Genomic DNA, 13,969 nt, shown 5'->3' with positions numbered 1-13,969 from the left:
TTCTGCAAACCTATTCACACAAAGAATTTGCTAGCCCATTGGCAGGAATGAGACCAGGTCTATGAGAAAGCAGTGTTCAGAGTGAATAAGGATCCCAGAATTTAGCCCATAATTACAAATTAAGGTGTAACAATGAAGAACAACAAGATTTATATTAATCTATGTCCAGTAATAATATATTATAATTATAACGGGAGGGATAATATTTTTAACTGGACTCCTGCTCAGTGGATCTTTTCTCTTGCTGAGAAACCAACAAAGCAAAAGCGGTTAAGACAGTCTACAAATGGCCAGGATGGCACACGGGTAGATCCCCTTCTATCCCTTTTTGTGTGAGATCTTTAACCTTCCTGTTTTCTGTCTTGTATTGCCCCTTATCTTTACTCTTCTTACTGAGCCCCTATGTCAGGTTCTACTACCTCCTGTTTGAGGACTGCACTTGTTTACTGCATCCTGTTAGGAAGAATGAGTGAGTGCAAGAAATGGTCTAAAATGATAATCTATGTAATGGATTCCAGCTGTCAGTTCTGCCTGAAGGAACAGAAAAGTTGCAAATTTATCAGGAAAGTTTGTAAGTGGTTATGGAAATCATGTATCAGTCTGTGACTGAGGGGCCTTAACAAAACATGGACTATATATCTGTTAATAGGGTGATCTGTGTATCATTATACACTTGTTTCACTTGTCAAACATTTTTAGCACATTACTAACTCGTGGATTGGAGTGGATTGGGTTGGGTTGAAAATGGGAAGCTGCATTTTTCCTAGTATTTCTCATTAATAGTTTTTGAAGAAAACCTGAAAAGTGATGTGCAGAAATTTTTGAGCAGGCAGACTTAAACAGATTCCTACAGAACTTGTCTTCTAGGACTACTGTAAACAGAGATGGGTCTTCTGTAGTCAATCAGATCTGAACTTCCCTGCAATGTGAGGTGAATTGAATCAAGAATCCTAGTTTGAGATCATATTTAATAAAAAGCCATTTTTCCATTAATGTTTCCTGGTGGCAATTCTATTTTTAGTTTGAATATCTGTAGGAGCTGGCAATTTTTTTCTGTTTTGAAACAAAGATCCACTGATTATCATTATTTCACTCTGCACCATCCTAGGGGGTCGGGGCCTAGAGCAAACCCCCACCCCGTGCCTCAAGCAGGGGATCCAGGCCAGCTCCCAACTGCAGACCCACCCTGCTTCTGTTCTGCCCTCACCCCCCACTCCACCCTTTCCTTCAAGCCCTTCCCCTGCCAAACCCTTCCTATTCCTGCTCTGCCTTCGACCCCACAGGGATTACTGGCAGCCAGGTGGCAGCAAGGGTTGCCTTGCCCCTGTAACATTATTGGATTTTTATGTGAGCAGACAGGTCACTTCTGCACCCTCTGGTGTGTGTTTGCTCCAAATTTGGTGCAAAGTGGGCCATGCAATGTGTCAAGTGAAAGCTTATGCTATGCTGATTCTATGTATGCTACTCATGTACCTGCATGATTTTTGTATGTAACGGTATGAATATGGGCTCTATACTATACTTGTATTTAAATGTTCTCTGTTTGGCAGGGAGCCTGGACCATCTATTGTAAGGGAAGGCTATTCAATGAATGGCTACGCTAATTAGCAGTGCTGCATGGACAATGGATGTCAGAGTTGCCAATACACACCTGAGGAATGCGTCTGGAAGTCTGCAGACCAGCCAGTGCATCATCAATACTTGCATGTAAGACACACACAGGTCACTTAATCAGGTGACCAGCTCCAGCTTGGGAGGCACCAGGAATATAAAAGCCTTTTCTTTCTTTTATCAATAAACCGTTACATTTTAGATTCTTAAGGATTGTCACACCATGCTCTTTTGGGTAAGATACAAGATATAAATTGACCTGGGACTGTGGCTAGTTCTTTGGGCCTGGGAAAACCTGTTCAGAGTTAATGAGATTGGTTTTATAACTTCTCACATGTTTAAGGTAGAGGTCTGGTTGTGGCACAGGGAATGCTGAGGTGTTTAAGGGGTTTTGCTTGTGAGGCTTCCAGCTGGCCAGATTCGCAGTGGAAGCGCTCGGTATGCCTTATAGGGAAAACCCCAGTCTTGGGTTGTAAGTTGCCCTGGTGTTCAGCAATTCACCCTGATTGGACGCTCTCAGTGGTGCTCAGGCTGACCTAATATATTACACCCCTATTCCCTGCACTCAGGCAGAAGTAGCAGCTGAAGCCATCCAGCAGCCTGCTCCACTCCCCCCTGCAGCCCTTCGAGCTTGCAGTGGCATGAAGCAGAGCACCCCAGGGCTAGCTCTGCTCTCACCCTTATCCTAAAGAATGCCCCTTCACCTTTCTTTCTTCCCCTTCCACGTGCACCCTTCACAGAATATATTGCTAGCCTTATTGAAAGGCCCAAACATGGAGACCTAGCCATAAACAATCTTAGAGGAATAATGAAATCTGCCCTCTAGCTGGGAAGAAAGTAAAAAATAAACACAGTCCTCATGGATCTTGGACCATCCATGTATTGCTATGCACTCCTTGGTCCTGACTCCAGCAACAATAGCATGACTCTGGACTTCTCACACTCCTGTCATCTGAAGAGGTGGGCTGTACCGATGAAAGCTCATGATGCCATCGACATGTTTTGTTAGTCTTTAAGGTGCTACTATTCTATTTGTTGTTTTTTAAGTTTTTTAAGGCTGCTACTGACTGCCTCGATACACACCTATCACTGCAATTACCCCTTCCCTTACAGCAGGGGTGTCCAAACTTTTTTCAAAGAGGGCCAGATTTGATGAAGTGAACATGTGTGAGGGCCGACCATTTTGCCTGACATTCTTTGAACCATTAAAATTAAATGCAAATTAACTATTTTATGCAAAGTTTATTGCAAACGGCATACTTTTCATTTCGTCACATGGATGACAAATCTAAACAGGTGTTAAATCACTCTGCCTTTCATATCTGAAGGCCAGATGAAAAAAAAATCCAGGAAGCTGAAATATATGTCAGGAACATTGTAAAGTACATTACATATTATTGGTAATAAAGGTTGTCTGTCAACTTTTAAGTTCAAAAAATATGAACAGGAACATAACACCAAGTATACATGTTGTGTCCAAATATATTTATAACTGATTTAGGCCAACTGACTAACTGAGATTTTACAATGTATTCATCTCAATACATATGGATTCGTTGGGGGCCATAAAAGATAGATATTGCCAAATTACCTGTGGGGCCATATTAAACCGGAACACGGGCCGCAATTGGCCCGCGGGCCGGACTTTGGACATGCCTGCCTTACAGAATGCAGGAAGAATTGCAGCAGCAAGCTTCCCCAACATCTTACTCATAGATAATGTAACCTTCCACAGTAATCTACAAAGTACTTTTTAAATACTCTATTTCAAAGCTTTCTCGCTGAATAATAGAATCTGCTTGTGATTTACAAGTTTAAATTTTCTGACAAGAAAAAACATTACAGCCAGAAAACAGCCTAACTATGGATCTTTCTTCATGTTAATGTCAAGATTTCATAGGAGTTCTTGAAAAGTGCCCAATTAGGGTAATTTCACTGGTAATATTGGCACATAGAAGATCTTCAGAATTTAACTAATAGCCCTAGTTCAATCCAGTTTACAGGCAGTCCCCGGGTTACGTACAAGATAGGGACTGTAGGCTTGTTCTTAAGTTGAATCTGTATGTAAGTCGGAACTGGCGTCCAGATTCAGACACTGCTGAAACTGACCGCCAGTTCTGACTTACATACAGAATCAACTTAAGAACCCCAGGCGTCCCCAAGTCAGCTGCTGCTGAAACTGATCAGCAGCTGATTCCAGGAAGCCCGGGGCAGAGCAACTCTGCCTCGGGCTTCCTGTAGTCAACGCTGGTCAGTTTCAGCAGAAGCTGACTTGGGGACGCCTGGGGCAGAGCAGCTGGGGTGCTACTGGACCAACCCAGCAGCACCCCATCTGCTCTGTCCCAGACGTCCTGATTCAGCCGCTGCTGAAACTGACCAGCAGCGGCTGAATCAGGACCTGGGGCAGAGCAGCTGGGGTGCTGCCGGGTTGGTCCAGTAGTGCCCACGGGCGCTGCAGGACCAATCGGCAGCGCCCCAGCTGCTCTGCCCCAGAGTCCAAAACAAAAGCCTGGTCTGCTGGGGGGGGGGGGAGCACACTAGCTGCGCCCCCCCCCCCCCCCAGCAGACCAGGGACACTGGGAGCAGAGCCGCAGCGGCAGCGGGGTGCCGCGCCTCTGAGGCTTTGCTCTGGCAAAGCCTCAGAGGCAGGGACCCCGCCACGGCTGCGGCTTCAGTCTGGGTGCCTGTGGTCTGCTGGGGACGGCCCCCAGCAGACCACAGGCACCCGGACTGAAACCGCAGCCGCGGGGGGTCCCGCGCCTCTGAGGCTTTGCCAGAGCAAAGCCTCAGAGGCGCGGGGAACCGCCGCTGCTGCCGCTCCAGTCTGGATGCCTGTGGTCTGCTGGGGACGGTCCCCAGCAGACCACAGGCACCCTGACTGAAGCCGCAGCCGCGGGGGGGTCCCGCGCCTCTGAGGCTTTGCCAGAGCAAAGCCTCAGAGGCGCGGGGGCCCGCCGCTGCTGCCGCTTTGACTGAAGCGGCAGCAGCGGCGGTTCCCCACGCCTCTGAGGCTTTGCTCTGGCAAAGCCTCAGAGGCGCGGGACCCCCCCGCGGCTGCGGCTTCAGTCAGGGTGCCTGTGGTCTGCTGGGGACCGTCCCCAGCAGACCACAGGCACCCAGACTGGAGCGGCAGCAGCGGCGGTTCCCCGCGCCTCTGAGGCTTTGCTCTGGCAAAGCCTCAGAGGCGCGGGACCCCCCGCAGCTGCGGCTTCAGTCAGGGTGCCTGTGGTCTGCTGGGGACCGTCCCCAGCAGACCACAGGCACCCAGACTGAAGCGGCAGCAGCGGCAGTTCCCCGCGCCTCTGAGGCTTTGCTCTGGCAAAGCCTCAGAGGCGCGGGACCCCCCGCGGCTGCGGCTTCAGTCCGGGTGCCTGTGGTCTGCTGGGGACCGTCCCCAGCAGACCACAGGCACCGGGTCTCAAGGGGCAGCAGCAGCGGTTCCCGCGCTTCTGAGGCTTTGCTCTGGCAAAGCCTCAGAAGCGCGGGAACCCGCCCGATGCCCCTGGTCTGCTGGAGACGGTCTCCAGCAGACCAGGGGCACCGGAGCAGCTTACGAACGGGGCTTTCTCGCCCCGACTTCCGGGGCGAGAAAGCTCCGTTCGTAAGTGCGGATCCGACGTAAGTCGGATCCGCGTAAGTCGGGGACTGCCTGTATACATTGGAAATCTCACGTTCTGAGATTTTTGTGCCCAGTTTCCTCCAAGTTAAATTCTCTGCAGTTTTCTGAACCTCATCATCTTTGTGCTGTGCTACTGTGTCTATGAACTAAGTGACCATACACTCAGTGAAAGTCATTTGACAGAACAAATCTCTCCACACATATTTTTTAATTTCTTCTTTACATCTCTGTAATAGATGGGGTGACATAACAAGCTAAGAGAAGAAAACTCTCTGCAATAAATTAAGCACATATTCATTTATCACAAAGAGAGGAATTGTTTGATGGCAATCCCTAATATATATTGTTATCACTTTCTCTTCCATGTAAATGCATTTAGCTGATTTATTGCCTTGTCCTTGGAATGGTGTCACACAAGAGAGTTGATAATAAGTCATTTATGACCACATTGCTGACTAACACTCCTAGACAAATACAGAGGCAACTCTGCTCTGCCCCCTCAGAAACCTTTGTTGTTGGGGGGGCATTCCAAAGTCATCCATGAGCATACTGGTGATCAGCCAGAAGAGTGACTGGAATGGTCCTGGACCCTGAAAATTTCCTGCTGCCAAAAGACATATTATGGAGACAATTCAGGGGGCTGTTCATATCCTATGCCAGCACTGAACTGGCCCCACAGTCCCTGAATGGTAATGCAAACCACCTGCTCTGAGTTCCTGCACTAGCAGAGAGATGAACTCAGATGTTCATATTTTAGTCTTTGGGTAGTTGTCCTAAGTGACAAAACAGATAATAAGAACAGGGATCACCATGAAGTTATTATGCCTCCCAAAGTGATAGGGAGTCCTGTCACTACATTTTTCCTCTGTTTCCCTAAAGGATTTTATTCTTACAAAGACTGTTTTATCAGTTCAGAGTTTTAGAAAGGTTTGTTTATTTTCACAAAGCATGTCAAGTCAGGACTGTGAAAATATGATAAATCTATTGTCAATTCAGTTCATTATAAACCCTATCAGAATGCTCAGGTTGAAGTCCTGAATTCCTGTTGATAATCATCACTCTTTATCTACTATGAAAAGATAACTGCTCTAAATCAGGCTATGAATCCATGAAAACATGCTATTATACAGCTCAAATTTTAATCTTGCGATAGATATAACTACATTCATTTTCTTTACATTTTTATATTTCACATTTTAATGTCCTTCAGGTCAGGGACTTCCCAGTAGTACATTACCAGATGAATTAAGATCCTGAGAATAGGTGCTGGAATGAAGGGTACTGGGTGTGGGACACTGCATCCTTGGTCTTGAAGGGCTATCCAAAGGGGTTCCCAACCTTTTTCCCATGGAGGAACCCCTAAAATATTTTTTTCATATCCCGAGGAACCCCTATCTATGAAAACGTTTGCTTGGCCAGAAAAAGTTGACAGCGGGGAGCGCAATTCAATTATTGCTAAACGCGAAGAATTCTGGGAAGCAGGAGGGCAGGCACAATACAACTAAATATAGCCTTAGATAGGAACTGACCAAAACAAAACAAAGAGGCAGTTGGTAGCGTACGAAGATTACTCCAGTATTGCCAATTGCCAGACAAAAATTCCCATGATATTTCAAGGGATATTTGGAATTGTTTGCAGTATTTCAAAATTTTTATTTATTTATTCCACGATTTCTCGTAGAGCCCCTGACAATGGTCTGCAGAACCCCAGGATTCCGCGGAAGCCTGGTTGGGAAACACTGATCTATAGGGTTTATAATTGGGTTCAGTGGCTCTCAGCACCCTCATGGTACACATTGTTCCAGAGCCCCTGGTCCTGCGGCAAAGCCAAGGGACTTCAAATATTCCACCATCTGGCCATTAATAAATAAATAATAAAGTAGCACTTTGCACTAGTATACACTTAGCACATGTATAGCGCTTTTCATCTGTAAATGTCAGAGAGCTTTACCAAAGGTAAATAAATATCATCATCTCCATTTTGCAGATAGTGAAACAGAAGTGCAAAGAAGTGAAGTGATTTTTTCAACATTATGTAGTGAGTCTCTGGATAGAGGGATAACACTAGCAATGCCTATAAACACTCTGGCTACATCTAGACTACATCCCTTTTTCGTAAAAGGGATGTAAATTAGACGTATCGCAATTGCTAATGAAGCGGGGATTTAAATCTCCCCCACTTCATTAGCATAAAAATGTCTGCTGCTTTTTTTCTGCACGGAGCATTGCCAGAAAAAAGCGCCAGTCTAGACGCTAATCTTTCCGAAAATAAAGCCTTTTCTGAAAGATCCCTTATCCCTCTTGAAATAAGGGATAAAGGATCTTTCTGAAAAGGCTTTATTTTCCACAAGATCAGCGTCTAGACTGGCGCTTTTTTCTAGCAAAGCTCCGTGCGGAAAAAAAGCAGCAGACATTTTTATGCTAATGAAGTGGGGGAGATTTAAATCCCCGCTTCATTAGCAATTGCGATACGTCTAATTTACATCCCTTTTACGAAAAAGGGATGTAGTCTAGACGTAGCCTGTGTATCTTGTGGATGAGTATAAACAGTAATTCCTTGGAATACTAACAGTACCACTGAGATAACTACTTGTATAACTACCATTAATATATAATCTTTTGTATACTAACAGCGTCTAAAAGATTTACTTACCATACTGAGCATTCACTAGACTACACGGTACTACACTATGTTTATTTTTGTACCTTCCCTTATCTTCAGCATAACAAAATTCACCCAGAAATGTGGAAAAGCCTCTCGCCTCTCCCCGTATGATGTAAATTACCCAGACCCTAAGTATCAGTGTGGACAGCACCATGTTAGCAGGAAAGCTCTCCCTGACATAGCTACCGCCACTTGGGGAGGTGGAGTAATTATGTCAACAGGCGCTCTCCCTCCCATAGCATAAAGTCTGCACTAGCAGCACTATAGGGGTGCATCTACATTGGCACAGCTAAGCCACTGTAGCTATTCTAGTGTAGACTAGACCTGACCCTTTGCTTTTGGTCAGCAGGAATCAATCTCTATGTTCCAGCGGCCAGTGTTCACTCCACGCATCATTATCTCATTTCTCTACCATCTTTCCAAATATCCAGTGATCCTTCCAGATTCACCTGCTGCTCAGCATTAAGGATCATCTCTCTAAGCAAAAACTTTCTACTTCTACTTGTACATTTTCATCTTGGGATAGAATCTCACAGGGTCTGTATGCTCATCCCTCTCAAAGATATGCTGGGATATCCCTTGCATAGGGAGCATTCCTTCGAACAGCCCAACTAATGTATCTGTGATTTGCCCCCAAATCACCCAGAAGATCCTTACTGTGTTACAAATGGATAATGGACTGCTCATAAAAGTGGCAATATCATACCATACCACCTTTACTTCTACGCTGCTGCTTTTAGAGCTGGAGAGTGGCAGTTGCTGACTGAGAGCCCAGCTCTGCATGCAGCAACACAGAAGTAAGGATGAAAATACTATACCGTGTCATCTTTCCTTCTGCACTGTGCCATCTTTACTCTGTGGCAGTTCCATCATCCAACAGCCACTGCTCTCCAGCTGCCCAGCAATGAAAGAAGTGCCACTTCTGGCTGAAGGGCAGAAGAAAGGTAGGGAGCCCAAACAGCCCTGCCTTGACAATAAATGGTGATGTTTGCCTTGATCACAGTGCAAATTTCTAAAAAGCAAAACACAGGCCTATCTCAAGTCTGATGCACATAAGCATGCAGACAAGGCCGAGGGAGAAGCCTTGAGAGGCAGGATTGTTTTGCATAACAATGCAGATTAAGCATGGTACACAAGCCCACGTCAAGAACACATGATGATCAACCTTGGACTGATACTTCTGTTTCTGATAAGCAAAAATTACAGATGCAGCCATAAAACTGTTAACTACGCACATAGTTTTTGCAACATCCTGAGTAGCAGAGTGTACCCCAAACAGGGTATTGGGCAGTGTAGGTATCTTACACAAAACATAATCAATTAGTAAATATTATTAGAACGACCAAGTCACGCTTTGCTATAAAATGGGCTTAGAAAGAAGAATCGATGGGAGGGAGGGAGCAGCATTGACCCACAGATCCTGCTCATTGTAATTAGAAGTAAATAGACCCTTCATACCAACTACATTAGTGCATGGCGTTCCGATGGGTGGGAATCAAAGGAACCATGACCTCCTGCCTGGTATTGTAGGGAGCATACAGGTAAAGTGTAAGTGAACTAGGCTTTATTATCACTTTATTATCATATCATATATATAGTAGCTCAATGTCTGAGAGTCTGTAATGCTGAAATGCTGGCTGTTCCCTCTGGGTGGCGCTGTTGCTGAAAAGCTGGCTGTTCCCTCTGGGCGGCCGGTGCTGCATGGGGAGTGTGGGGCTCAAACGGCCGCTTGCTCCTCTTGCTCCTCCATGGCAGCCCGGCTGAGCGGTGCAGAAGTCAGCCGAGCACCAAGGCGGGAGGGGAAGGGGGACGGGGCGGTGATGTGCGGCATGACAGCAGCTACAGGCCCTGCCCCCTGGCCGTGAATGTCACCGTCCTGCCCCCCTTCTCCTCCTGCTATGGTGCTCGGGTGACTTCTGCGCCGTTCAGCTGGGCCGCCGCGTGGGAGCAAGTGGCGCAAGCGACCGTTTGGGCTCCGCGCTCTCCCGCAGTCCCCCGAGTGAGAGGCAGGAGAGGGAGGAGAAGAGAAAGAGAGAGACAGAGAGAGAGAGTCAGGAGGCAGAGGAGAGCTGAGAGAGGGGGGGGGAGGCAGTAAGAGGAGGAGAGAGAGAGAGACAGACGAAGCAAGAGACCAGAGGCTCAGGAGAGAAGACCAATGTGGAGAAGAGACCTGAAAATCCCATCTTATGACGGGCTAATTGGCTAGTTGTATTATAGTAGATCTTCTATTAATTGCTTTTGCATTGCTTTGTGCTGTATTAATTGCTTTAGCATTTATAATATTTAAGGTTTAAATTGTACAGTAATTGTTTTTAAGGCTTGTAAAACTGAAACAACTATATTAACTGCTTAAAACTTGCAATAAATAAGGAAGTGGTTAAGCCTCTCTGGAGTGTCCTGGTTGCCCTTGGATCTAAAATAAGTCAAACCACATGACAAAAGAGTAGCAATACTGCAACATACACACAATAACTCCCACCCCCCAACTATGTTTTGTCTTCAGACCCCTATAATTACAATGCCATGAAATTTCAGATTTAAATCCTAAAACTATGAAATTGACCAAAATGAACCACAAATTTGGTAGCCCTCCGCCCCACACACACACATGATGCTAAGGACTCCCATCTGCTGATTGTCCCTCAGAAATTCATTCTTAAGAGCAGTTTCAAAGCATGGAGGGGAATATATAGAAGAAAGTGCTGTGTCAATATTATCTTCCATGTGCAAACCCTCATGGGACTGTGGGGACAATGCCATAGAGACTGGCCTAATGTATGTGGCACTCACCTTCCTGCATTCCTTAATAGGAACCCCTAAATCCATCAAGTGAATGCAATGGCCATTCTATGCATAGAGAAAAAAGAGCATTTTGCAGAGCTCTCTCTGACATTCTTCAGCTCCTTTGACTGCTTTCTACCACGTGTGGTTCACCTCCACTCATAATAGTCAATGGAAGCAATGTGGTTATGGTTGCCAGGTGTCCAGTTTTTAAGCAGAACACCCAATCAAAAATGGAAATTGGTGGCTCTAGTAAGTACTACTGACCGGGCCATTAAAAGTACTGTCAGTGACACTGTGGTGCTAAGACACGCTAGTCTCTACCTGTCCTGGCTCCAAGAAATGGCCAGCAGATCCATCTCCTAGATGATGAGCCAGAGGGCTCCTTTTGCGGCTCCTACTTTCAGCACTGGTTCTACAGACCCATTGGCCAGGAATTGTGCTCAATGGGAGCTGCAGGTGTGGTACCTGCAGATGAGAGCCTTTTGGCCCTCCTGCCTATGAGCTAGACCTATTGGCTGCTTCTGGGGTGCAATATGGAGCCAGGACAAGCAGGAAGCCCACCTTCCCCCAGCTGTGCTGCTGAGCAGGAACTGTCCAATGTAAGCCCACATCCCAACCCCAAGTTCCAATCCTGCCCCAGTCCTGAGTCCCCTCAAAGTGCCATCCTACACCCCAAACTCCTTATCCCTGGTCCCACCCCAGACTTTGCATCACCAGTCAGAGTCCTCACCCCATCCTGCACCCCACCAAACTCTTCATCCCCAGCCCCACACCAGAGCCTACACCCAAAGCTGGAGTCCTCACCTCAGCTGCCTGCCCCAGCTCAGTGAAGTGAGTAAGGGTTGGGGAAAGAAAGCCACTGAGGGAGGAGGAATGTAGTGAGCATAACTAAACCCTTTGGCTACGTCTACACTGCAGGCTTTTTGCGCAAGAACTATTGTTCTTGCGCAAAAACTTGCAGAGCGTCTACACTGCACGCGCATTCTTGCGCAAGTAAATTTACAGTACAGCGTCAGAAAACAGGGCTTCTTCCGGAAGAGTTATTCCTCTCCCCACGAGGAATAAGCCATCTTGCACAAGAGCTCTTCCATGAGAAGGCAGTGTAACCAGGCAGCGTGAATTTCTTGAGCAAGAAACCCCTATGGCTAAAATGGCCATCAACTTTCTTGCGCAAGAGAGTGTCCACACTGCCACGGATGCTCTTGTGCAAAAGCACATCTCTTGTGCAAAAGCACATGGCAGTGTGGATGCGCTCTTGTGGAAGACCTTTTGCACAAGAACTCTTGAGCAAAACAGTTCTTGCGCAAGAAGCCTGCAGTGTCGATGTAGCCTTCTAGACGTATCACATTTTGCAATCTCTTCAAGAAGTAGGCAACCAAGTATATGATTCAAAGCCACGTCTCTGAGGTCACTTATTATATTCTGCTAATCATATTTTTCTCAAACTCATTCTGTCTTCATTGCTATGAGCAACATTAAGTATGCAGCAAATATTGTCAGACCCTAATGATGTAACCAGTGCAACCATTCCCAAATTGCATCAGCTTCTGTCATTTGAGAATGAGCCATTTTAAATATGTGCCATGTAGACATTCACTAGAAAAATCTCTGTGATGAATTAAAATGTGTTATACCACACAAACTGAAAACCTGGCCCTCTCCTATATCACTTCAGCATCATTTTTTTTATTTTGCTCCCCATTTCTCTCTTGCCACTCCATTTTTATTCCTTGACATCCCTAACTCTAGTATTAGTCAGCAGACATCTGTACAATCCTTTACTTCTCAATATTAAGGCAAATCATGCAAGTTCTTTTAATGATGCAGCCTATTCCCTCTTCCAGAGACTGAGTACTGTATGTCGCGTCTTTAAGACACTCAGCCTTTTGTCAGGAGAAGAATGGAAATGTCATGTTCACATCTCATACTTGACTTAGCCGTTAACATTCCAGAGAATCGCAAGGCTAAACCACCAACAAAACAATATGGAGTTACATGATTTTTTAAAATCAGCTTCTGATCCCTACTGCAGATATCATTCAAAGCTAGTTGTCTTGGTCATCAAAACCACTGCAAATTTATTTCCCCTTATTATTTATCTATATTGTGGTAATAGCTTGGAGTCCCAGTTATGGTCCATCACTCCAATGTAAAAGCCCAGAAAGAAAGAGATGGGTCATACCCCAAAGAGCTTACAAATTACAAAATAAAGCTTTTTCTGTAAAGACTGTAATTCTTTAGATGTGTTTATTACAATATTGCCAATTCCAAATGTTAACAAAACCATGAGACAGTCGCTAAAGAGCAATTATGCTATATTAAAGACTAATATTTCTAAAACATACTACAGTTTTAATTATTTTTATTTGCTTTCTGGTTTTCCAGTTTTTAAGGTGCACTGGGGTTACATATTTAACCTTTTCTCCATAGCCATAAGGGCTAACACTTTTTAAAATAATGGAAGCTGAGATTCTTATGTATTCATGCAACTCAACTGCTATGTCTAGATTATACCCCTCTGTCGGCAAATATCCCATGCTTCATCTGCATAATCACGTAATGGCGCTCTTTCAAAAAAGCGCCATTTCTAAAGTAAAACTGCGGTTCTTTTGAAAACAGGGCACTTTTTCAAAAAATCCTGTGCACCTCAAAAAATGAGGGTTACAGTATCTTTCAAAAAAGCACTCTGTTTTTGAAAGAACTGCATCTAGATTTCAGTTTTACTTTCAAAATGGCGCTTTTTCGAAAGAGCGCCACTATGCGATTATGCAAATGAAGCACGGGATATTTAAATCCCCTCTTCATTTGCACTTTCAAAGTGCTTTATTCACATCCCTCTGCCAATAGAGGGGTGTAGTCTAGACACAGCGCAACAGTTCAGGCTTTAAGAAAAACACCAAATATTGCAAGACTCATGATAAAATCATGAGAGTTGGCGCCAAAATAATTGCTTAACTATACTCAGAATGGATGTTATGGGCAGTGACCAGTACTGAGATCAGAAAATAAATAGAAAAGTTTGGTCACATGGCGTGTAATTATCTTTACTATGCTTCACAGTCCAGAATTGTTGAAAGATTTCTTCATTTTTGGCCTTTAGATCTTTTGGGAGTGTAAGTTAACATGTTTTTTCAAACAGTACAGATTAATGTTCACCCACTCATCCATTTCCATGTGTTACTAAGTGATTTAGGCTTTAAAATGCTCCTGTCACTTACTATCATCTTCTGAAGGGAAAGCATTCACATTCACTACATTATATCTTCATTAAAATAAACCTTCACATGGCA

Source organism: Pelodiscus sinensis, chromosome 6, assembly GCF_052426305.1.
Source record: "Pelodiscus sinensis isolate ZL-2025 chromosome 6, ASM5242630v1, whole genome shotgun sequence".
NCBI lineage: Eukaryota > Metazoa > Chordata > Testudines > Trionychidae > Pelodiscus > Pelodiscus sinensis.
The sequence above is the reverse complement of the archived record's forward strand: the minus strand, read 5'-3'. Positions refer to the sequence as shown.